The 25,393-nt window shown below is 50.1% G+C and overlaps 1 protein-coding gene across 1 annotated transcript in view; it reads left to right on the forward strand.

The window, feature by feature from the left end:
- DICER1 (dicer 1, ribonuclease III) overlaps positions 1-25,393 on the forward strand; it is a 2,611,056-nt gene that overhangs the window by 880,503 nt on the left and 1,705,160 nt on the right. The gene's annotated exons all lie outside the window — the stretch shown is intronic.

Genomic DNA, 25,393 nt, shown 5'->3' on the forward strand with positions numbered 1-25,393 from the left:
TTTTGTGGTGGAAAATTCCAGTAGTCAAGGCTTTTATGGAGTTGGTTAAAATACCTCATCCCCCTATCGCCAGCCTAGCTCCCGGATGGGGCTTGAACATTGTACTGACTAGACTAATGGTGTCTCCCTTTGAACCCATGCATAGGTTAGCCTTAAAGCACTCACTTATGAGACTGCCTTCCTGGTAGCAGTCACTTCAATAAGGAGAGTTAGCGAACTGCAGGCCCTTTCAATTCAAGACCCTTTTGTCACGATTCACAAAGATAAGTTGGTCCTGCGCGCTCACCCGCGATTTGAGCCTACATTTATTTCTAAGTACCATGTCAGCCAGTAAATAGAACTACCCACCTTTTTCCAAAACCCCACTAATGTGGCAAAAAGAAGCCTCCACACACTTGATGTGAGGAGGGCAGTGATCTATTATTTGGAAAAAGAAAGACCACTAAGAGACAAACCTGTTTTTTGTTTCAGTGGCAGCTGGTAGAGAAGGGCACCCTGTCTCTAAATCAGCCATTTCAAAGTGGATCGTAATCTGCCCTTCAAGCCTAGAGGACACTTCACTCAGGCACTGGGGCTTCCATAGCATTCATTGAAAATGTTTCTCTTGAGTCCAATTGTAAAGCAGCAACTTGGAGTTCTGTACACACCTTTACAAAACACTACTGCCTGGATACACACTCTAGGTCTGATTCTCAGGTGGGACAAGCGGTACTAAGACATCTCTTTGCTACTGTTCCTAAACACATCCCACCACCATGTCTGGTTACTGCTTGCTAGTCTATGCACAGCATGTCACTCTAAGCAGATTCACAAGCATCAGAAGACACGCATTACCTAACGTACTAGCATTTCTGATTGTTGTATCTGCTTAGATTCACATGCGCCCACCCTTCCTCCCCTCTTGGAGTACAAGGAACATAGACATCTTACTCTTTCTCTCTCTGTACTCACTCACGATAGTCATAAGGCTTCCTCACAGCATAAAAAAACACAATCGGAGGTACCTCGACGCCTGTGGGATTTTGGTCACACTACACGTAACGTTAGGGATAGTGTTAAAGTAACGCCCATGTTGACGTCCCCTTTCGATCTCGAAAGAAAGATGCAATACTCAGCAATTACCACTAGATGTCGGACTATATGCACAGCATGTGAATCTAATCAGATACAATCATGTCGTATTGGCTTAGTTGAGTCATGAGGGGTGTGTTTTGAGCGGCTGATATTCTGAGGGAGGGAAGATTGTTGAGTTTTTTGTGACTTCTTTGCAGGTTTCAATTGTGGAAAAGGGATGCTAGGGCGTTACAGAGAGATGCAGTCTCTGTTACAGAGACTTAGTATGTTGGGTGCTACACTGGAGGCTAAACCAGAGTTCTGCAAAGTCTTTCATACGTCGCTGCACATGGTATCTACCTATGCCCATAAGCCCCCTTTCGAATGCCTCGTCTGTAGGCTCTCTCTCCTCGCCACTCCCTTACTATTGCTACTCTCTACCGGCCCCCTGGCCAAGTCACCTCTTTTCTCTGTGAGTGGGCAGATCTCAACTCCTCCTCCTTGGTGATCTCAACATCCATCTTGATTCTCCCTGTTCCTCATCTGCGCTCTTTCGCGACCTCTGTGATACACTCTCCCCCTCTAACCTCCCCTCCGGCCCGACTCACTCTACAGGCCATACACTTGATGTTTTGATTTCCTCTGGCCTCCCCCTATCTATCCCCCTCATCACTCCTCTCTCCTAGAGCGATCACTCCCTCCTATCCTCTTTTCTTCCCATCTCCTCCCCTCAAGCCAAGCCTGCCCCAAGATTGCCACCCACCTTCTCGGAGATCCGGCCCATGAAGCATGTGTCAGTTGAGGCTTTTGCTGCCTCCTTCTCACCCCCTCCTCCACTTCAGGCTGACTCACACCCTGACTCAGCCCTGTCCCTGCTCTACTCCTCCATCACTGCTACTCCTGATTCTCTTGCCCCTGTCAGGAGGATCCGTTTGAAGCCTAAAGCCAAGTGCAATTCTTTTTTTAATCAAACAATTTTTATTGTTTTTTACATACAACTCAACACTGCATCCGCTTCGAAGGGCGATGCGAACTCCCCAAACCCTTTTGCATCAGCAAAGTGGTTATTAGACAACATCACAGTCAGTCTGAGATAATATCTCATTTACATTTACTTGTTCTGCTGTTTCCCAAAAGGTGGATATTTTGGCTAGGCTATTTAACCAGTCAGTGTAAGTCCTCCCATTTTTGCCATATCTTTCTTGCCTTATCCGGGCAACCCCTTGCGGTATACACCCTGTGTACCATTGCTGCATATATCGACGTCCGCCACCCATTGGTCGAAGCTGAGTGTCGCCTCCGACCCCCATAGCTCTGCAATGTTCATTCTAAGTACAGCCGTGGCAGTTGACAGAAAAACTTTTCATATCATGTCAGATCACTTTCGTCATCTACCCCCAGTAACAGCTGCTCTGGCTCTCTTGGTGTTGCTTTGCCCATGACTCTTGTTAGCTCATCACCAGCATACTTGCCAGTATCTTTGAATGCGGTCACACTCCCATATAATGTGAAAGAAGGTGCCTTCTTCATGCTTACATCGCAAAAACAGTGGATCTGAGGTTTCGCCCCACCTGAAGAGTGCTACTCTCGGGTAGTATGTGCAGTGTAGGACCTTATACTGGACAAGTCTTAGTTTAGATGAGATTGCTACCTCCCGTTGGTACATCAATGCGGTAATCCAGTCTTCTGGTTGCAGTGCCCCCACATCCCTCTCCCATTTGTCCCTGATGCTACATAGTTCCTTTGTGGCAAAGGAGGTGATCGCGTTGTACATGGTTGAGGTGACTTTTTGTTTGATCTGTTCTGGCACTATGTTGCGTTCTATCGGGGTATATTCATGCATACTGCTCATGTCCGGAAGGTGGGCTTGTAAGGCATGTTTAATTTGAGTGTTTAATTTTATTGCTCTGTTGGTGGTAGAGCGAAAAAGGGTTTGTAGTGATTCGAATGTGGCCATCTTGCCCTCTCTTATGACATTCTCAATTTTCGTTATTCCATGTGTTACCCAGGTAGGCCATTTGGGGAGCTTGTTTATTTCTGGGAGGTGTCTGTTGTTCCATTGTGGTTGCCCAGGTGTCAGTTTCCCGTCTCATTCCATGTACTTGTGTGTTTCAACCCAGATACGTGACCAGTGCGATAGCATGGACCGGGGCGTTGTCCTGCCTATGTCACAATATAAGAGCTCGTTGGGGGGCATTCTACTGTTGGCGCTGATCGCGCTGATATCTGGTAGTGTTCCCATGCATCATGTCGTTCACTACGCCATCTGGCTAGCCCAGTAGTAAGTTTGTAGCCTGGGTAGCCCGATTCCTCCCTCCCAGACAGACCTCTGTAGCTTGGCGAGTGCTATCCGCGGGGTGACCATTAGACCATAACAGTTTCCGCAGTGCGCAATCTATTTTCTGGAATTCGTGTCTTGGGATGTGTAGCGGGGCAATTTGGAGGACATACAGGAAACGGGGAAGGGCAATCATTTTGAAAAGGGCTGCTCTTCCCAATAGGGTTAGTGGTAGCGAGGTCCAGTGGCAAGTGTCTTCTGTGAACCTCGTTGTGATGGGGTGTAAGTTTGTTTGTATGTAGTTCGTGAGGTTGTTTGTGATCTGGATGCGTAGGTACCTAAATTGTCTCGTTTCCACGCGATATTCACGCGTAATCCGCTGAAGGCTCCATATCTCTCTAGTAGGTGTGTGACTGTGGGACATGAGTTGACCGGGTGTTTCAAGTAGATTAACAAATCGTCTGCGTACAGTGATAACTTATTTTCCCAGGTGTTCGACCATCGGAAGCCCTCCCATGCCTCTGACTTCCTCCGTAACACTGCAAGGGGTTCTATGGCTATGGCGAAGATCATAGCTGACAGGGGGCAGCCTTGTCTTGGTCCCCTTCCTAGGGTGATGGGGTCTGACTGCCATCCATTGACTCTCGTTCTCGCTGTCGGGCAGTTGAAGAGGAGTTTTACCCATGCCATAAATTGGTGACCGAAACCCTTGCGCTGCATTACTTCCCATACGGCCTCCCAGTGTACAGAATCAAAGGCTTTCTCGAAGTTGATGGCAAGCAGTGGCAAGGGGCCTCGTAGCGTATCGGCTCTTTCCAAAGCAGAGTGCTGTCTGTATAGGATCATTCACGTTGACCTCTGCGGCATGAAGCCTCATTGGTCTGGGTGTATGAGGGATGAGATGACCATTTGTAGTCTTCGGCTAACACCTTTGCTAGAATGTTGGTTTCACCATTAATGAGTGGGGGTCTATGAGCTACATTCTGCGGGGGGTTTGTCCGCCTTTGGCAGCACTATTATTTTAGCTTCCCTGATGTCTGGGGACAGGGAGCCCTGGTCACGTGCATTATGGTACATGCGAGGAGGTGCGGGCGATCTCGTTTACCCCTATCTTCTGCCATATCTCAATTTGGAAGCCGTTCGGGCCTGGGGATTTCCTAGATTGGAAGCCAGACCATGGGTGCAATCACCTCTTCAGTGATTTATTTCTCCAGTAGGTTCTGTTGCTCGTTAGTAAGGGTGGGGAGAGTGATTTCTGTCATGATTGATCTGTCTATGGGGAGATGGGTGCCTTGTAAAGGCTTGCGTAGTATGTGGCAAAGCCTTCTGCTAGGTCTCTGTCCGATGTTAGTGGGACAGAGTTCCCATTACTGAGTCGTCTGACTTGGTTGTGCCCCTCATCCCTGCGTTCCAGCCATGCCAGCATCTTGCTGGCTTTATCCCCCGTCTCATAAACTCTAGCGCGTAGAGCTCTGGAGACGTTTCTGTGCTAGTATTAGTGCCCTGTGTGTTTCGGGTGTGGCCTGGGACAGGTGAGTCTCCTCTGTGTGTTGGACCTGCTGTTCGGCCTCGTGTAACGTGGCAAGGTGTTTCTTTTTATGTGCGGTAGTCCAGGAGATGATGTTCCCTCTCAGCGCTGTTTTAGAGGCTTCCCATTGTATGCCCGGTTCGGCTACGGTCCCTGTGTTTAGTTCGAAATATGTTTTGGTGGTTTCTTGGATTCTTTCTACTAATTCTAGGAATCCCAAGTGTTAGGGAGAATTCTCATTTATGGCTAATTTCCCTCACCTAGTGAGTCCCTCAGCAGCTGTGCTGGACTTCTGGAGTTTTTTTTTCTCCACTTGGTAAGAGTGAGAGCTTTTCCCCCACTCTTACCTGTGTTTTGCTATGTGTTTCTACCGGTTTTTGTGATTGTGGACTCTGGAGTGCACCACTTCAGTAGCCCCCTTCTTTTTGTGTGTCACACAGCACCTTCAGTGCCGTGGCACAGGGTTGTCTCTGAGACTTCCCTCGACTCCATTTCTGAGGTGACTACCGTCCCCCAGAAAAGGGGTAAAGTTCCATTAACTTTACTTAGTCAATCTACCACAGATCCAGTACACCCCATCTTCCATGGAGTACTGGAAAGGGTTAACTTGTATCCCTTTGTATCTGTACCTCCTAGAGCATTGTTTTGCTCTTTTAACATTTAGACTTGGCTGGTGGTAGTGGTATCTACCCTAACTTTTCTACCGCGATTATATTAGATAAACGTGGTACTGTTCTTGGCTATTATATTAGCCTCGAACATTAACCCGCTTGACCAAATCGTCTTTCTTTTGGCTCCGGTTGGGTTTATTCGCCATTTCTTTTTGTTAAAGTCCTTCTTGTGTTTTACTTTGCGCGGCAAACTAGGTTTGCCTTCTTTGTTCACTGTCTTTTGGCGGGCTTCTGCTCAGAAGCCTTCCTCGAGGCGCCTGGGAGTCTAGGTGGGCTGAATGTGAGGGAGGGGTGTAGTCACCCCCTGCGCAGGGTATCCTAGGAAACCCAAGTCACACTTTGTCATGATTGGCAAGGGTAGTTGTCCGGGCTCGACAACCCCCCTGCTGGGCGATTGACAGCTAGGCTATGTGAATGGGGGTTTTTCACATAAAAGGCAGGTCTCTTGGGCTGGAAGTCAGAGAGTCGCCACTGTAACTACAAGAAACCGAAGAGAAGCGGAGAGAACGACGGCTGCTGCAACTACCTGTCCCGGTGAAGCCCTGCTGCAGTCCTGAGCTATCTTCCCTTCAACGACTTAGAGAAGATCCAGTCCGGAGTCGTCTTCCCTTGAGCTTGGTGGGAACAACCAGCTCATCTTCTACAGCCAGAGTAACCTCTTCCTTGTTGAAAATCGCTGCACGCTGCTGTAGTGGTCCGGATAACCATCTGAAGAGCCTCTCCTGTTTTTAAGGAGCACACCTTTTATTCTTCGTTGCTGCTGCCGGCTTCATCCCTGTGTGGTGCAGACCCCCTTCAGACGTCATCCTTCACAACGAAGCTCCAGGAATCGTGGGTCTGCGGGAAACCAACAGGAACAACTGCCAGGCCACCAGCTGCACCATTGGAACAAGGTACTGTGTTCTATTTGAGGAAACTGGGTGAACCCCTTTTCTTCATTTCCAAGGCTTGCCCTTGTCTTCCCTCCTTCTTATAACTTTTGCTTCCGAACATTGACAATATCGAAGTACTTTTTGGCTACGTTGAATCGTGAACTGTCTGACTGTGTGATCTTCGGCAACAGGCCCCGGTGTCTCTCGACCCTGGCTCCGGCCCTTTGACTTTTGAACTCCTGTCTCTGAGTGTTCCTTGATTCTGCCTGCCTAACCAAAATATTGCCTGTGATTTTTGCCTCCAACTCCCTCTGGGTATCTCGGGTGCTAAGTGTGTTTTGCCCCGGTAGCATTTTATGTCACGGATACGCGTTTATTTAGTAGACCGAACTGTCAAAAAGTGATCGCAATCGTATTCGCGGTAACATGTTTTGTCCGTAACACCGGTTCATTCAAACACAGGGTACTTACCTTGAGACTTACTGTACAAAGTGAATTGGTAGTGTATTTAACGTGTGGTTTTTAATTAAGTTTAATAGAAGTGTTGTGTTTATAACAAATGGTTTAAAAATAAATGTACTTATATTTTTCTACCTGAAACCTTGAGTCGGTGTTTGCTTGAGTCACAGTAATTGTGGTCTCTTTGTGTAATCTCTGCTACTGCTCCTATACTCTTGAGATAAGCCTGGCTGCTCCGCCACTGCTACCACTCTGACATAGTAGTACAGGCTTGTACCAAAGGTAAAACTTGTATTGCCACCTTTAGTCTTACTTGTGTATAGTGGTCCCTAAGGGCACTGCACAGGATTCTGCCTAACACCAGGTAATTGTTATTTAGGTGCCAGCAAGGGGGGGGGAGAGTCAGCCTGGAGGTGCTGATCTCTAGTATCAGGGGGGAGTGGTCCGAGATTCCTCTGGGGAGCAGATATGCCTCGCTTACTTTGTGTATATCTATGGCTGGTATGAAAAAGTAGTCTAGCCTTGAGAGCGAAGCATGGGCTCCGGAATGGTAGGAGTATTCTCTGCGACCAGGCTGTACACTGCGCTGTTAGGGAGAATTCTCTGTTTAGGCTGAATTTCCCTACCTAGTGAGTCCCCCAGCAGCTTTGCTGGATTTCTGGGGTTTAATTTTTTTCTCCTGCCAAGAGTGAGACTCTTTTACCCTCACTCTTGGACATGTTGAAGTGTGTTTTCTTGGTTAAACCTTGTGTTGAATGGGCTATGGGGTCTTTTACTCCATAGGGCCTCATGTATTTTTGTGATGTGGGTCACACAGCACCCTCTGTGCCGTGACCCAGGGGTGTCCTAGGGACTCCCCAACATAGACTCCATACCCTGGGACTGACTACTGTCTCCCAGGGCATGTAAAGTCACCAAAGACTTTGCTAGTCTTGAATCCTGAACAGAACCAGTACAAACCATCATATTGTGGACGTACTGGCTGGGGCAATTCGATTGCCCCAGGGTCTGTTAGTCGAGGGGGCACGTCTCCGTCCCCCCTGATCGAGTTTTGGCTGGTGGCAGTGGAAACTACTTTTTATATTCGACCGCGAATATTTCCCTATGGGATTTCCCATTGTTTTAGGCTAACACATTTAATTATTTATTTACGGTAGCCTTAAACATACCGCCGGTTTATATATTTATTTTTATAACTCCGGTTGGGACTTTTTGCCAAAACTTGATTCTAAAATGGCGTTGGTGTTCGCCTCTGTAACTCTGACCCAAAGTGGAGCCCTTTGTTCCACTTTTGGCGGGCTTCTCCACAGAAGCCCTCCAAAGTGGTGCCACTCTGTCTGGGATACTTAGGAGGGGTGGAGGGGGATTTAGGCACCCTGGACTGAGTTACCTTGGTAACTCAAGTCTCACTCCGTCCTGATTGGCCCAAGTGGTGAGCCGCCCGGCTCACCACTTAGCATGTTTGAGTGACAGCTAGGCTGGGTGAATGGGGGCTTGCTGCATAAAAGCAGGGCTTTGGGGACTGGGACTTCAGAAGTCGCCACAGGACCAAGAATCCGACGAGGGAAGAGCTGAGCCGACCTGCTTCGACGACACCACCCGGTGGAGCCCTGCTGAACCGTCTCACCACTTTTTCCCGACGACCGAGGAGAACTCTTAACGGAGTGGCTCCTTCCCTTAACTGGTGGGGACAACCAGTTTTCGCCTTCTTTCCGTTCTTTGAGGTATCTCGTGGCCGCCTTGCCTGTGCCAAGCACCCCGGCATCCGGAATACCACACTTTACCCCCATACCGCGAAAGTCGGTACCAACCCTTTAACCGGAGGACTCCGCGGCTGGTTTCTTCCCGGGCAGTGCTACGACCTTTCTCTTCTGCTCTTCAGCGAGATATTCTTCTCCCCTGACCGACGTCGAGCCTTGCTGTCGCTGCCTGGAACAACTGCCCCCGCTGGAGGATCCTTTCCGCTTAAGGTACTGTGTTCCGCCTGGCTTCCCTTGCCACCGACTGTACGGGGTAGATTTAGTCCCCGGCTTTCGAACCTGGGAGTGCCTGGGACACTTTGGCTAAACTTTCTGAGCCACTCTAAACTCTTTTTGACTCTTTGCAAGACTTTGAATCTCTAACTAACAGTGTGATCTTGGGCACATTTTCGCTCCGGCTACTCTAAGAGTGGGCCCTGCCTAGTGACTTTTGCTCACCTGTGACTTTGTGCTTCTTTGAGCCTATTGCAAGTGTTCTGGACCTTAGAGTGGTGTGTTTAACCCATTTCTGCTTTTTCTCTCCCTTTCTTGGAAACTACTAGAGTGTCATCTAACGTTAAGCACTCACCTCTGTTTTAATTAAGTGGTGTTAACCTAGAGTTGTCTAGATAGGAGAAAGGATTGAATCTACTTTCATTATAACTGTGTTTGAAGTGTTTACTATATTTTGCTAGAGTGTTTTTAACTTATGTGTATTTTAAATAAATAACTATATACTTTTGAAACCAAGCTCTGGTCAGTGTTTGCTTGTGCTATTGTGTTTTGGTACATATTGTGTATACTTTGCATACTGCCTAACTCTTCTTGAGAGAAGTCTGACTGCTCAGCCACAGCTACCAGGTAAATCTGGGTGGTACAGACTGCTACCAAAGGGGTTTACTGCTCTACCTGTAGTCTTAAATCTTTTGCAGTGTTCCCCAAGGGAACTGCACAGGTTTCTGCCTAACACGCGCCAGGCATCCTGCAGTCCCAGGGCGCCCACAAATGTGGCTAGTTTTGTGTTCGTGGCTAGGTTTCTACCTCGTAGATGCGTTCATTCCAACTCTACGTTCATGACTTTGTTGAAGTCACCTCCTATAACCACGACATCCGACGTGTCTCGGGTGATCAGGGGAGAAATGTCTGTGAGCAGCGTAGATAGCATAGTTGGTGGTGCGTGTACCGCTAGTTGCGAGATAGATTGTTCCCATAACGTCCCTGTTATGTGTGTGTATCTACCCACCATGTCCTGGGTGACATTGGTCAAGTGGAAGGGTAGTTTCTTGTTTATTAGAATCAGTACTCCGTGAAGCCAGCATGTATTGCTAGTTGGTAGTTTGTACTTTTAAATAGAGTGCAGTTTGTTCCTGCCAGGTGCGTTTCAGTCAAGAATGCAATGTCGGGCGTGTGCCTGTTCAGAAATTGCAAGACTAGGTGTCTAATTCTGTTCACTAGTCTATTTACGCTCCATGTCAGGAACTGGAGGTTCCTGCTGGTAGTGTTATGTGAGGCCATGGTCAGCTGTGGCAGGAATATTGAGTGTCATGGTGTTTGTTATGAGATGCTCTTGTGTACCTCGTGGCTTATTGGCCCTATGGTTCCGACTTTGCCTGGTGTTCTTATTGAATAAACTATATTCGGGAGTTGATTTTGTGTCTGTGGGTTTGGATATGTGCCATGCTTGATAGCTCCCAGGGCAGCCTAGTCGGCCTTTTCTCTGTGCTTGCTACCTTGAAACAGGAACCCCCCCCCTCCCCTTGTCCCACCCTATACTCCCCCTGCCCCCCAACCAGAAGCACCTGTAGCCCGAACTTTGCACGCCAACTGGATGCCTAACCTGTAACAAAACCATCAATGAAGATAGCGGACGTAGGTTTTCGTTGTCCTGTGGTGGCTGCCAGAATGCGGTCCCCTTACTTCTGCATTGAATGTGAGAAAGGGGTCATTGCGGCCGGCTTCATCCTGTCCCTTCTCTGTTCGGGCTGTTTTGTGACAGTGCGGGGCGATTGTGGCTCTGTGGGTTCTGCTGCGGCGGTGAGCTATCCTTTTCCGGCGTCAACCTCCAGGGTTCTCGTGGGGATCTTGGGTGTTCTGGTCCGCTGAGAATTTGGGTCTCCATCCAATCCCAGGCTTCCTTGTGTGAGTGGAACAGGTGGGTGGTGCTTTCGTGGTGCACCTTTAGTAGTGCTGGGAAGAACAGAGCGTATTTCATTGAGAGAGAGTGCAGCTTCTTTTTGACTGAGTCGAAAGATTGTTGCGCCTTCTCTGCCTCTCTGGTGTAGTCTGGATAAAAGCCGACCCGGTGGCCGTTGTATGTAATGGGGCCTGTGGCGCGGGCCATTTGGAGAATTGCATCCCTGTCTCAGAAGTTCATGAGTTTTGCAATGATTGTGCGTTGCTGAGCTCCCGGGACGAGTCGGCCGATCGGAACTCTGTGAGCTCGTTCAGTGGAGAAAAACGTAGAGAATTTTTTGGGTGCAAATACGTCAGCCAGCCAGTCTTCCAGAAATAGCTGTACGCTGCGACCCTCTTCTCTTTCGGGAATTCCGAGGATCCGAATATTGTTTCTCCTCGCACGCCCCTCACTGTCCTCGGCTCTATTCTCAAGTTGCAATACTTTTTGGGTTATGGCGGCAAGCTGCTTCTCTATCCGTCCTATGGTGTTCTCCGAGTTGGATATTCCCTGTTCGGTTTCTCCCACCCTCGAGCATAAGTTATGGAGGTCCTGCCGTAGGAAGCACACCTCTACAGCCAGGCTTCCTATTTTCCCCTCGAGGGACGTCCGCGACTCGTTGATGGCTTTCATGACGTCTATCAAAGAGATGTGCAGTTTTTCCTCTCCATTCTCCCCGTTTTTGGGAGTTGTGGTTGGGGGGCCCTGGTGGGGTCCGACCATATCTAGGTCCATCTTGCTCTGGAGGGTCTGTCTCTTGGCTTTGTCCTTACCCATTGCGGTGTTCGGTGCAAGGGGTGGTGTGACAGTGATAAGCTGTGATTCTTGGCACGTGTGGACCTCTCTGCGCCAGTGGTTGCACCTTGGGGGCACGAGGTTGTGATAGTGTTCACCTCTGTGTGGGTTGCCGTGTGTCCACTTGTTTCTGATGCTCTTCAAGGTAAGTGGGGGGTTTCCTTTTGTCTGCTCCGTGTGGGATATGTCGCCTGATTGCCGGGGATGTTCTTTCGCTGCCTTGCTTTGCAACGTCTGCGGGTTATTGTTGCGCGGCCAAGTCTGTGGGGAGGTGTGCTGCCCAATTTGTCTCTGCGAGGGCAGGCTGCAGCTTGTGTGCGTGAGGCGCAGCCTCCTGGGTGGCCTGTGTTAGGTGGTTCTGTGCCGGAGCTCGATTGCTAAGAGGGGCTGCGGGTTGAGTGCTGCCCGTGGCGGCCTTTTTCCCCCCACTGTCTTGGCCGCCCCCCACTCTCTACCCACAGCCCAGTGCCCTCACTCGGGCCCGGTATCTCAGACGTACCTGCCTCGACCCTGCTTGTCACTCTCTGCGTGTATTGGTGCACCCTCTTGGCTGCTTTCAGGGTCGCCGATGCAGCGGCGTTCCTCCGGAGTTTCTGCTGGTGAGGGGTGGGTTTGAGACAGTAGTCTTTCCTGCTTCAAGCGTGTTTAACCAGCCCCGGGTTCACTGGGGCTCCATGTCGGGTTGCAGCCTCTGTGTTCTCGTGCACTCACAGCTGCCCCCAGGCGCAGGTCTCCCGGCTTGGGAAGGATAAATGCCGGCTCCGACAGCCTCCGTGCTTGCCACCTGCTCGGTGTGGTGGGAAGGGCGGTGTTTCCTATCAGCTGCCTTCCGAGTCTGCTTGGTGCTGGATCTCGCGTTGCAGTGTAGGCGGGCTGGGTTTGGCCCCCCTCCGCTGTTCTTGTTCCTTTCCCGCTTCGGTTCAGGAACGGGTGTGCTCTCCGTGTGTGGGGAGCAGCTTCCTTTGCGCTCCACAGGTGTCTGGGTTAGAAAGCGCGAGTTGGAGGGGAGGGTAGACGGGCAATGGTGGCAGCCGTGTGCCGCGTTTTAGGACCGCTTCGGCTCGTTCTCGGGCTTCCAAGCCCCGATTTCGGTCAGGGTTGGAGCTGTTCGTGGTTGGAGTGTTCCGCCGCAGTTTTGTGCTAATTCCGCCTTATATTGCACGCTGGGGAACAGGATATTGCAGGATGTTTCTTACAGCCGCCTGGAGCTAGCTCTATTAGTTCCTCATGCACAGCCCGCGCATGCGCAGTCCGCCAGGTGCAATTCTTGGTTTGACTCTGACCTTTCTACACTTAAACGTAAGTGTAGGGCGGCCGAGAGGAAATGGAGGGCCTCTTGCTCATCCTCCGACAAACTGGCCTGCCACCTGCTCTAAAGGCAATACCGACTCTCTGTAAGCACCAAAAAGCGAGTCCACATTCAAGCCCATATTTCTGCGGCATAAAATAACTCATCCGAAATCTTTAAAATCTGCAAGGAGCTGGTCAACCCTTCTGCAGTATCCACCACTCCTCTCGCCTCTCAGGCTCTTTGCAATGACCTTGCCTCACACTTTATCTCTAAAACCAAGGACATCTTGTCTACACTCTCCTCTCCTCTCCTCTCCCCTCCCCTTCTCTGCTTCTTGATCCACCCCCAGCCTCCCCTCTTCCCTCTTTCTCTGCCTTTCCTCTTTTCTCCCCTGGTGAGGTTGCTAGACAAGTCCGATCTATGAAAGCCTCATCAAAACAGGTCCATCCCTGCTCCTCTAAAACCATTAAGGACCACATTGATACCCTCGCACCTGCCCTTGCAGATTTCTGCAACCTCTCCTTCGACTCTGGATCTTTCCCCTCCCCTCTTAAGCACTCCCTTGTGCATCCTCTCCTCAAGAATCCCACAGCCGATCCTTCTTGTCTGGCTAACTATCGCCCAATTTGCATAACCCCCTTTTTGGGTAAGCTCTTGGAAAAGCTAGCCATCTCTCATCTGAACCTTCATTCTGACTCTGTTGGCTCTCTCCATGACCACCAATCCGGCTTCAGAGCTGCTAGAAGTACGGAAACTGCTCTCCTGAACATCCGTGAAGACCCGCTTTCCAACCTTGACTCTAACATTCCCTCTGTCCTTATCCTACTTGATCTCTCCTCTGATTTCGATACGGTAAACCACACCATCCTGCTCAATCGTCTCTGTGACAACATGGGTATCACTGATCAGGCTCTGGCCTGGCTGACCTCCTTTCTCTCTGTTCGACCCTCCCAGGTACAACTTGGGTCCTTCCTATCCTCCATCTCCCTCTCTACCTGTTCTGTTCCCCAGGGGTCTAACCTCTCGTCCTGGCTGTTCAACCAATACTTGGCAACTCTCGCCTACTGCATTTCCATCTTTTGCTCAAACTTCCAGTGCTATGCTGATGACACCCAACTCATTTTCAGGCTTCCTTCAGCCACCCCCTCTCCTTCCCTCATCTCTGACTGTCTTATCGCCATTCAAAATTGGTGTGCCACCAATGATCTTTGTTTAAATACCAACAAGACTGAGATCCTCCTCATTGGCACACCCTCTCCAACCTTTCTCCTCACTCTCTGGCCGGCCTCTCTTGGCCCTCTTCCTGCCCCTACCTGCGAAGCTAAGAATCTCGGGGTCATCTTTGACTCCACACTTTCCTTCTCCGCACACATCTCCGACGTCTCTAAAAGTCAAACTTCTTACTGCACCTCCTTAGAGGTACTCTTCCTTTCCTCTCCTTCCGTCAGAAGCTCACTGTCTCCCAAGCTCTGATTCTCTCTAGGTTGGACTAGTGTAACAGCCTCTTTCTAAATCTACCTGCCTCCACTCTCCGCCCTTTACAACTAATCCATAACAGGACTGCGAGACTTGTCCTTTGCCTCAAGCCCTGGGATCGTATCTCTCCAGCTCTGAAATCCCTTCATTGGCTCCCAATGGATGCAATAATTAAATTTAAAACCCTTTGCATTGTCCACAAGGCTTTCTGGGGCCTGGGTCCAAAATACCTTCAAGTATTCCTCCGTAAATTCCTCCCCTCTCGAGCCCTTTGCCCCTCTACCTCTAACTCCCTCAGGGTCAGTTGTTTTTCAAAGAAATGTGCTGGTGGTAGATCTCTGTCTTCGGCTGGAGCCTCCCTTTGGAACTGCCTCCCTGCCACCTTGAAACTTGAGGAGAACCATCTATGTTTCCGGAAGATCCTCAAGACCTTCCGCTTCGCCTCTGCCTTTGCCCCTCTTCTCCCCTGCTGATCTGCTTTCTCTCTCTGCACTGTTGCACATGGCCACCTTCTGTCCTTCGGGCCCAGGTACCTGCTCACCCTGCCACCCTCCTGCACTGCCTCCTGGCCACCCCTTGCACTGGGGCCTGTATCTGTACCCATACAGTCCCCCCCCACCCTTCTTCTGCAATTATCAGATACACCCTGTTTGACTAACCTTGCACTTTTCCACTCACAGGCTGCATTACGACTGTTTTTGATCACTTTATTTATTTATTTACTTATTATTTGTCTTATTCTCTCCTATGCTCTGCACTTTCCAATTTCTCTCCCTCTCCCCATGCACTTCCCCCTTTTTCCCCTTCCCCATGTACTTGCACGTTCTCACTGTCACTGCGCCTAATAAGATCGTTTGTTTTTTTGTTTTCTCCCCAGTTCCCCCTCCCTTTGCCTGGTCGCGCTCTGAAACACCTGTGTATGAGCGCGATACAAATAAAATATCATATAATGTTGCCTTTGGAACAATCGCATTTGGACTACTGGGATAAACTGAGGCAGGTTTGGTTGGATGATCTGAATTATGCTATTTCGCACTGGTGAGTGGGATGGTTTGGTCAATGTTGCATTCAGGGTAGGCCTGGATATGAATTTGAGGTTGATCTACCAGAGGAGTTTAGGGTGCCTTAGGACGCCTGTGTGGATGATTGAATTGGGACTGTTGGATGATATTTGCTGGGGTTGTAGTGAAGATAGGGGCACTTTGCTGCTTATGCTTTGGAACTGTTCGAGAGTGTGGGGGTTCTGGGGGGAAGTTTTGGATAAAGATAGATGTGGTGCTGAATATTGAGTTCCCCAGGTCACCCGCTCAGATGAGTTTGCTACATAAGAGGAGATGTAAGGTTGCTGGAGAGTATGAGGAATGGATCAATAAAGCTTTGGTGATTGCGGCAAAGCATATTTTGAAAGTTTGGAAGACTAGAAAGAAACCTTGTGTGGAGGATTGGTTGATGGAGCTGCAGGTTCTGTCCAGTTATGATAACATGATGTTTAATAGGGGCCGGGAGGATCTCTACCTTGTGTTTTGGGCACTTTTTAATAATTTTTTATGGCTAATTTTTCATCGCAGGGGTACATTGTGGATGATGTTTAGGGGTGGCATTGTGTTGTGGGGTGAGGGATGTATGTGCGTGGTCATGCCCCACTATATTTCAGATTTTTACATTTTGTCCCTGATTGTTGATTCTATGGGAAAATGGATAAATGAAGTTTAAAATAAATAGATATTCTGTTTCTATAGTTAAAGATTTTGGACTCTTCTGACTCGTTTCCCAGGCTATTTCATGTTTAAATCTAATTTTGATCCTGAATCATGTTATTTACATGTTTCCCAGTACCAACAGACCCTTATACATAAAATTTGGATTGAACGTTCTGACAGTCGCACATCTCACCTGTAAATGACACTAGAGGGCGCCTCAAAATGTTGCCCTTTTTGCCCTACTGAAGAAGGATCCGTCCTGCATTTTTTTGCTAACATGTGCCGCATGTGTAATTTTGCGGTTCAGAAGGCTCAACCCCATCCACCTCAAATATCATGCCTTTCTGCAGCTGATGGGTATGTCTTCTGTTTGTTTGTTTGTTTGATTATTTTATTTTTATAGCGCTCCTGACCCAGGAGTAAATGGGCGCTGGTACAAGTTACAAAGCACAATACATGGTAAATTAACAATGATACTTTTTAGCAAGGGTTATATACAGAAAGTACAGACAGTGGCAATAAAGAGATCTGGTAGTGTCATAAGTGAGGCATGTACAGTATATAAAGAATGTAACTGTGTCTAGCATATTTGTTGACTTTTTGACAGTAGCCACCCAATGGCAAGTTTCCTGAATGACTGGAAGGATTTGGCCGACTTGACGTTAGGTGGCAGGGAGTTCCAGCGTTGGGAGGTGAGGACATTGAAACTCAAGCCTCCAGCTCTTTTGGAAATAAATCTGGGCACCGTGAGACATAAGGTATTGGAGGATCTGCTAGTTCTAATGGACTGCTTCCAGGTGAATTTGTTGGTGAGGTGGGGGGGGGGGGCTAGGTCGTTGAGGGCTTTATAGGTGAGGCAAAGAGTTTTAAGGTTGATTTTATTGTTGAATGGTAAGCCATTTGCATGCGATTCTGGTGTCAGAGATATGCTCTCGCCTAGGAATGTTTAGTGCTGCTCGTAGCGCATTATTTTGAATGACATGGAGTTTATTAATTTATAGCTTGGTTGGCGCCTAGGTAGAGGCTGTTACAGTAGTCTAACTTTGATTGTATGAGAGCTCTTGCTAGTGTAAGGCAACTGTTTCGTAGAAAGAAATGGTCTGCAGGCCCGAATTAGTTTTCCTGTGTAAGCGGTGGTTGAGGCAGTCGAGTTGACTTGTTTAATGAGGTTGATATTGGCATCAAGATAGAAGCCAAGTGTTTTCACATTTTTGGCCACAGGGATGGTATTGCCATCGATGATGATTTTGGAATAGTTGGTGCTCAATTTTTGTAGGTTGTTTGGTGAACCAACAATAAGTAGTTCAGTCTTCTCGTCTTTCAGGCAGAGGCCATGTGTGGCCATCCATGCCTGAATGACGGAGAAGATTTAATTGATCCTGGTGACATCATTGTTGTAGTTGCCGGATATGGTAAGGAGTATCTGGGTGTCATCCGCATAGATATGTAAAATGACCAACCCTGAGGAAGCCATATTCGCAGTCTTTAGCTTCTTAAATAATCCCTGGATCATCCGATCAAATGCAATGACTCGACCTAAAGTTGTTTGATTTTTCTTTTTTGTCTAATATTTCTTTTTTTCCCAAATAGATTTTTATTGAGTTTTTCCTTTTTTCAAACAAGTATATCGCCATTGCATGTACCATACAATAACAACATAGGTAAACATTTCTATATTAATAAGGCCTCTGAGCTGTAGCAATATGCTTAAGTGTACTCTGCCCATTCTAACCCTCCCACCCACGACTCTCGGGTTAATGGTTCAACAACTGAAAACCTATAGTATATTCATCTGGTTCTAGTCCCACCTGTATACATTCCTGGGGTGTCCCCACCTGCCTCAGCTCCTCACCACCATACCTCTATATCATCCCTGGCATGTATTTGGATATAAATGGCAACCACTTCTATTGCTCCATGCAGCCCTTCTAATTGACTATTTCTGTTAGGTGCTCCAAGGTGAAGATGTTTTTTTCGACAGCTACCCACCCCTGCTTACCCAAAGTCTCTGTTCTCTTACATACCCTTACTACTTTGATCCTAGCCACCAAGAGCAAATTGCGTGTCTCATTGGGCATAGTGTTCCTCCTCCCATACAAATTGAAACAGGACCAGGAGGGGCTCTATCTAACCCAACCAGACCATGCATCCATGACATGACCTCACTCCAAAAAAGCTGTCTGCATGGGCAGGACCACCATATATGCCAGTAAGTGCCGTAGATTTCACAACCTCTATAGCAGTGTGGGTCTACCCCGGGACACATCTTTGCTAAACGAGCTGGGAGCAGTTGACACCTGTGGAGTAATTTAATAGCATTGAGCCTGTGTTTCGAGGCGATGTGCATGGTTTTGGTTGATCTGCACATCTGCAGCCAGGTCCCACCAGCTAGTTGCATATCAAGGTCCCATTCCAATTGAGTCTTAACCGGTAGGTCTTCTAAAGGTCTCACTTATTGTATAACATGGTACATTTTCAAGATCCAGCCTTTTTTTCTTGACCCCAGTCACTAGAATAGTTTCCAAGTCAGTGTGGATTCTTGCCAGGTGTTGCCCCCAATTCTTGTCAGCTAGTGCTCCCTTCAGCCAAAGATATGCGAAGGTAGAGATATGTCCCACCTGGAGGAGTTCCTCCAGTTACTGAATGTTTCTGAATTCTCCATTGTTCCAAATCTGCCCCACCCTGTTTCGCCCACCTTCATACCGTTGTTGGTATTTGCTTGGTTTTGGTATGTTTTCTCTTGTGGGGGGACCCAAATGTCATTGGTGGGTCTAGGGGGGGCTATAAGGACAACCATCTTGTGTCCGTCCCTTCCCTTCAAAGTTCTCACAGGACCCTCTGGATTGGATGCCTCCAGATTCTGTGTGATTTGTTTTCTTGGGCTACCCAGAGCCATTCAATAAGGGGAACCAGAAATATTTTGTTCTCCACGCCACCCGTTGTTTGTTTTGTCTGCGACTCTCGACTAGAATCCCATCCATAGAAACTCAAATAATAGTTCCGAGGGGATTGGGTCCTCTGACGTATTCCATATCTATGACAGGTAATGTCCACAGCTGTGCTGCTTTAGAAAATCTTCGGCGTCTGCGTCGATGATGTCGATGCGCCGTCCCCGAAGACCTCCTCCGACGGCCAACGTCACCCGATGTGATAAGTAGGACGCACGACGCCCGTAGCCTCAGTTCCGTTTTTTCAGCGAACGTGTTCGCTTCGTGAATCTCGGTATGCCTCGACTCTTTGGAGTTTTCTGTATTCTTCTCGGTTTGTTGAACCTGTTCGGTTTTTGTGAAGATCTGTTCGTGACGATGTCTACTTCGTCTTCAACCCCGCGTCCGGGCTTCAAGAAATGTGGGGACTGTGGGTCCAAGATGTCGGTCACGGACTTGCACGACGCCTGCCTCTGGTGCCTCGGGGAGGCCCACGATACGGATGACTGTGTCGACTGCCAGTCGCTCACGGCCAAGGCCTTGCGGGAGCGCAAGAAGAAGCTGTCGGTAGGTCGGGTGTTTAAGCCCCGGAAGTCGAGGTCTATGCGGCTTTCGACAGATGACTCGAGAGGCGACTCTACGCGTCATCGTCGGGAAGTCCAGTGGGTCTCGTTCCAGGAGTCGGTCTCGCCACTCCTCCGCCTCTTCGAGGCGTTCCCAGAAGCGCCGGCATCGGGCGCCTTCCCCGTCCTCTTCCGAGGACTCCGCCCATCGGCGGGTCGCTTATCCCACCATGCAAGCGACACCGGAGGAATGGGCTTCCTTCGGGAAGCAGATGTTAGTGATTCTTGAATCGCAGGGCACCAGTCCGTCCGCGCCTCCGAGTGGGGTCGGTCGGCACCGGTTGAGAGACACCGCTCGTACGCCTTCGGGTGGTCGGCACGGCTCGCGGGAAAGGTCCCGCTCAGACAAGGGTAGCCTTTCTCGCCATGCCCGTTCCAGGTCCCGGTCCTCAACGTGCTCGGCCTGTGTGCCGAGGTCGTCGACGATTTCTCTCGAGGCTCTGCCTCTGAGGGGATCGTATATGCTGTCGGCGCCTAGCTCGTCGAGAGACACGCTCGGAGCTCTGGCTTCGAGACCTGTGTCGACACCGTCGATGCTGGTGGCGCTGCAGCTGACGTCGACGCTGATTCGCTCGACGCCGATTCGCTCGACGCCGATTCTCTCGACGCCGGCGCCGACTCGTTCGGTGCCCTCGACGCCTTTCGAGGCGGTGGTGTCGGAGGGGCCCCGTGGCACAGGGTTAGCCCCTAGAAAGGCACTGGCTAAGGTCAGGCATAGGTTTGGTCCCCAGGTTTCTTCCTCTCACCGCCTGGAGTACATTTCTGAGGGTGATGAAGGCTCTGATGAAGGCTTGGTTCCAGTTACTGTACCAGATGAGCTTCTCTCGGGCCATAGCCAGTTTGATGACCTGAGGCAGTCACTGCATGATGCCAGTGGACTGGACACCTCTCCGGAGGTGGAGTGTTGTAGGCCGGATCCTGGCACTCATGCCGATTCTTCATACCGGCGCCTTATGTCTCGGGTCACCGAGTACTTGGGATGTTCGGCTCCCCAAGGGGAGTTCGTTCAGGATGATCTCACGGACATCCTTGATCTTGGTCCCCCCACTGACCCGGATTTGCCTTTTCAAATGGCTCTGCAGAGAAGGGTGGCGGCGGCTTGGACTGCTCCGGAGAGTCTCCCGGCAGTGGGCAAGTCTTTGTCACGAAAATACTGTCCAGCCAGTAGCGACCCCTGCTACTTGTCCAGGCACCCCACTCCAGAGAGTTTGGTGGTGCAGGCGGCTACGGCCCCGGCAAAGCAGGCGTCGTATCCTACCATCCCTCCGGATAGGGACGACCAACGTTTTAACGGCTGGGCGACAAAAGTGTTTTCTTCAGGGGGTATGGCGCTTCAGGCGGCCAACTCCATATGTGCCTTGTCTCGTTTCACACACACTCTGTGGAACTGTGTTGCATTAGCGGCTGAACATATTCCCGAAGGGGACGAACGGGATGCTTTCCTTGCTATGGTTCAGGATGGCTAGGATGCCATGTGTGAGGCCATTCAGTCGGGTTTGGACATGCCAGATTGTGTCAGCTGGTCCATGGCGGCCAGCACCGTAATACGCAGGTTTGCATGGTTGCGGAAGTCTGGGTTCGCTCCTGATGTGCAGTCCTGGCTCCTCAACATGCCCTTTGACGGTGAACATCTTTTTGGCAGCAAGGCTGACGAGAGCCTTGAGAGGTTGCAGACCTCCAAAGCTGCAGCGAAGTCGTTGGGCGCTGCATTTCGACAACCTCCGCCTTTTCGTCCTAGGGGACAACAATGGAGGGGAGGTTCCTTTCGCTATTACTCGTCCTTCAGTAAAGCAAGAGGAGCTGTCAGTCAAAGAGGCCACCGTAAGAGTGCCAGAGGTGTAAAACAAGGTACTCGAGGTGCCAAGGCCGCTCGGGCAGTTGCCTCTTTGCCCTCAGGCAACGCCGCCGCCGCTACCACTCAGTAATGAGACCAGGTCCCATGGTTTGCAGGTTGGGGGAAGGCTGGCGCAGCATCTTGTAGAGTGGCGTGCCATTACTTCAGATGTGTGGGTTCTGGAGATCATAACCCACGGCTACTGTCTTCCTTTTCGGCAGAGGCCTCACGACAATCCACCTGGGAACCTCGCTTTGAAGAGTCCGGATCCGCTCCTTGCGCAGGAAATTCAAGCCCTGCTGGAGAAAGGCGCCATAGAACTGGTGCCTGTAGCGGAGAGGAACAAGGGATGGTATTACCCTTATTTTTTGATTTCCAAGAAAGGCGGGGGATTGAGACCCATCATTGACTTGCGTGGATTGAACAAACTCCTCAGGAAGGACAAGTTCAAGATGGTTACTCTCTCTCAAGTCCTCCAGGCCCTTCAACTTTAGGATTGGTTGGTGTCTCTCGACCTCAAGGACGCTTACTTCCATGTGCCGATCCATCCCAAGCACAAGAAGTACCTGAGGTTCGCGGTTGGCGACTCGCACTTTCAGTTTCGGGTCCTGCCGTTCAGATTGACCTCCGCCCCGAAGGTTTTCACCAAGCTCATGGTGGTGGTGGCAGCGCATCTAAGGAAAGGGGGGATTCACGTCTACCCCTACCTGGACGATTGGTTGATCAGGGGGAGCTCTCCCGAGCAAGTCCTGGATCATCTGCCCGTCACCTGCCACTCGCTTCACAAGCTGGGCTTCTCCCTCAATTTAAAGAAGTCCCATTTGACGCCAACACAGCGGCTCCAGTACATCGGAGCAGTGCTCGACACATCCCTGGGGCTGTGTTTTCCTCCCCAGGTGAGGGCTCTTCACATTCAGCAGATGGTGCACAAGTTTCAGCTTGCCCAGACTCTCCCAGCGTCCGAGTTCTTGAGACTGCTCGGCCTCATGGCATCCTGCATTCTTCTGGTGCCAGAGGCCAGGTTACGGATGAGATCTTTGCAATGGGCACTCAAGCTCCAGTGGTCTCAGTCCTCCGGCAGGATGTCAGACCCTCTTCAGGTGCCGCCCTCGGTCGCCCAGGACCTTCTGTGGTGGGACGTCGAAGGCAATCTGATGAAGGGGGCCCCATGTTGGTTGCCCTGGCTGGAGGTGACGATCGTGACGGAAGCATCCCTCACGGGATGGGGAGCTCATGCCAACGAGTTGACAGTCAGCGGTCGTTGGTCTCCATCTCCATATCAATCTGTTGAAGCTGAGGGCCATCAGGCTAGCCCTGAAGGCTTTTCTGCCGACTGTGCGAGGAAAGAGTGTCCTGATTCTAACAGACAACATGGTGGCCATGCACTACCTCAACAAAAAGGGGGGTGGGGGCAGGGTCACTTCCTCTGTGCAGGGAGGCGATGCAGCTTGAGTTCTGGGCCATCCAGCAGGAAGTTTCGATCTCGGCTGTTCATCTGGCCGGAGACGACAACGAGACGGCGGACGCTCTGAGCAGGCAGAGCGGGGTCTCTCACGAGTGGGAGCTGGCTCAGGAGATTCTCCTGAACATCTTCGCCCTTTGGGGGACCCCTCAAGGGGATCTCTTCGCCTCCAGTGTCAACCGGAACTGCGAAAGGTTCTGCTCGCGGGAATTTCCTCCAAAAGGAGCCTTAGGAGACGCGTTTGTGGTGGAATGGTCATTCCCACTGCTGTACGCGTTTCCTCCAGTCCCCGTCATCCCGCTGCGGAGGTTACGGAGGTTCAGTTCCCGGATGATCCTCATTGCTCTGGCGTGGGCCCGGAGGACGTGGTACCCGGACCTCCTCGACTTGTCCATCTGCCCTCCACATCGTCTTCCCTACCCAGACGATCTGCTCTCACGGGAGGGGGGGTCAGGTTCTCTATCCAGAGGTCAGATCCCTCAACCTTCACGCTTGGCTTCTGAAAGGTTGAGGTATAAGGATTGGGACCTCCCTGAAGACGTGATGGAGGTGTTGCTCTCGGCCAGGCGGCCGGCAACAAAGTCTCTGTACCGTTACCATTGGAGAAAGTTCTGCGACTGGTGCAGAGTTAAGAATGTGGATCCGTTTGAGTGTGACATTCCCATGGTTCTGTCTTTTTTGCTTTCCTTGGCCCACAGGGGCTTGCAAGTGGAGACCATTAAAGGTTACTTGGCGGCGCTGTCCATACCTAAGCACTCGTCTGAAGAATGTTCCTATTTTAAGATTCCATTAATTTCTCAGTTTTTGAAAGGGCTCACTAATGTGTTCCCTCCGTCTCCTTTTCTGGTGCCCGGTTGGGATTTGAACCTTGTTCTTAAGTTTCGTATGGGTGCTCCGTTTGAGCCTTTGCATTCTTGCCCTTTGAGACTGTTAACTCTGAAAACTGTGTTTTTGGTTGCGGTTACTTCCGCTCGCAGAGTGAGTGAATTACAGGCACTTTCAGTTAAGCCACCCTTCACTGTGTTTCATAAGGACAGGGTTGTACTTAGAGTTCGTCCTTCCTTTCTTCCGAAGGTGGTTTCGGAATTTCATTTGAGCCAGAAGGTTGTTTTTCCGGCGTTCTATCCTCCTCCACATCCTGGTAAGGAAGAGGAGAGGCTCCATAGGCTTGATCCTAGGAGAGCGTTGAGCTTTTATATTTCGCGCATGTCCCGGGTCAGAGTGGACAATCAACTTTTCATTGGTTACACTGGAAAGCGTTTGCGACAAGCTGTGACGAAACAGACTTTGTCTCATTGGATTATTTTAGCTATCTCCGAGTGTTACCGCTTGGCAGGTAAGGACCCTCCCGCTGGTTCCGGGCCCATTCTACCAGGGGAGTGGCTGCATCTACTGCCCTGCAGAGGGGTGTTCCCATTCGTCACATCTGTGATGCAGCCACCTGGGCTCCAGTACATACTTTTGTACGTCACTACTCCCTCGATTCCATCCGAGGGCAGGATCTGGCCTTTGGCAAGGCAGATTTGTGTTCTAAATTCTTTTCCCACCTCCTTGCTTGGTACTGCTTTGGGAGTCTGTCATAGATATGGAATACGTCGGAGGACCCAAACCCCTCGAAGAACAAGTTACTTTCTTACCTGGTAACGTTCTTTCGATGGGATGGTCCGACGACGTATTCCATATCGCTCCCTGCCTACCTTCCCCGCTGCAAAATTTCTTTTGCGATTGCAGCTTGCGTTCAGCAAGGCCTTGTGTGTCTGACTGGCAGAAAACTGGTGTCACACGTTCTGGGGGCAAAAACTACAACTGAGGCTACAGGCTTCGTGCGTCCTACTTATCACATCGGGTGACGTAGGCCGTCGGAGGAGGTCCTCGGGGACGGCGCACCGACGTCATTGACGCAGAACACAGACGCCGAAGATTTTCCGAAGCAGCACAGCTGTGGACATTACCTGTCATAGATATGGAATAGGTCGTCGGACCATCCCATCGAAAGAACGTTACCAGGTAAGAAAGTAACTTGTTCTTCGAAGGGATTGTGTCCTCCGACGTATTCCTTATCTTTGATATTTGTATCTCCAACTTGCTGGCCTCGGAAAAAATTTTTCCCAGTAGAGGGCGCTGTGCGTCGACGTCCGTCGAGTAGGTGCTCCTCGACGGCCACCGTATCGACGCCGACGTCATCATGCCTATAAATGGCCACGCGCAGCGTCCGTTGCTCAGTTCTGTTTTTCCGCGCTTCGTGTGCCTCGGAATACCGTTGCTCAGTTCATCAGTCGATATATATTTATATTTCCTCGAGAAAACCGGCTCATACTCGATGGCTTCCTCCTCCAACCCGACGACTCCTCGGTCCGGTTTCAAAAATGCCGAGACTGTGGGAAGAAAATGTCATTGACGGATCCTCACAGGATCTGTTTGTGGTGTCTGGGAATCAAACACCAGTGTTCGGAGTGTGAGGAATGCCTATCCATGACAGCGAAAGCCTTGAAGTAGCGTAAGGGGAAGCTCG

Source organism: Ambystoma mexicanum, chromosome 14 (genome assembly GCF_040938575.1).
Source record: "Ambystoma mexicanum isolate Mex_15411 chromosome 14, UKY_AmexF1_1, whole genome shotgun sequence".
NCBI lineage: Eukaryota > Metazoa > Chordata > Amphibia > Caudata > Ambystomatidae > Ambystoma > Ambystoma mexicanum.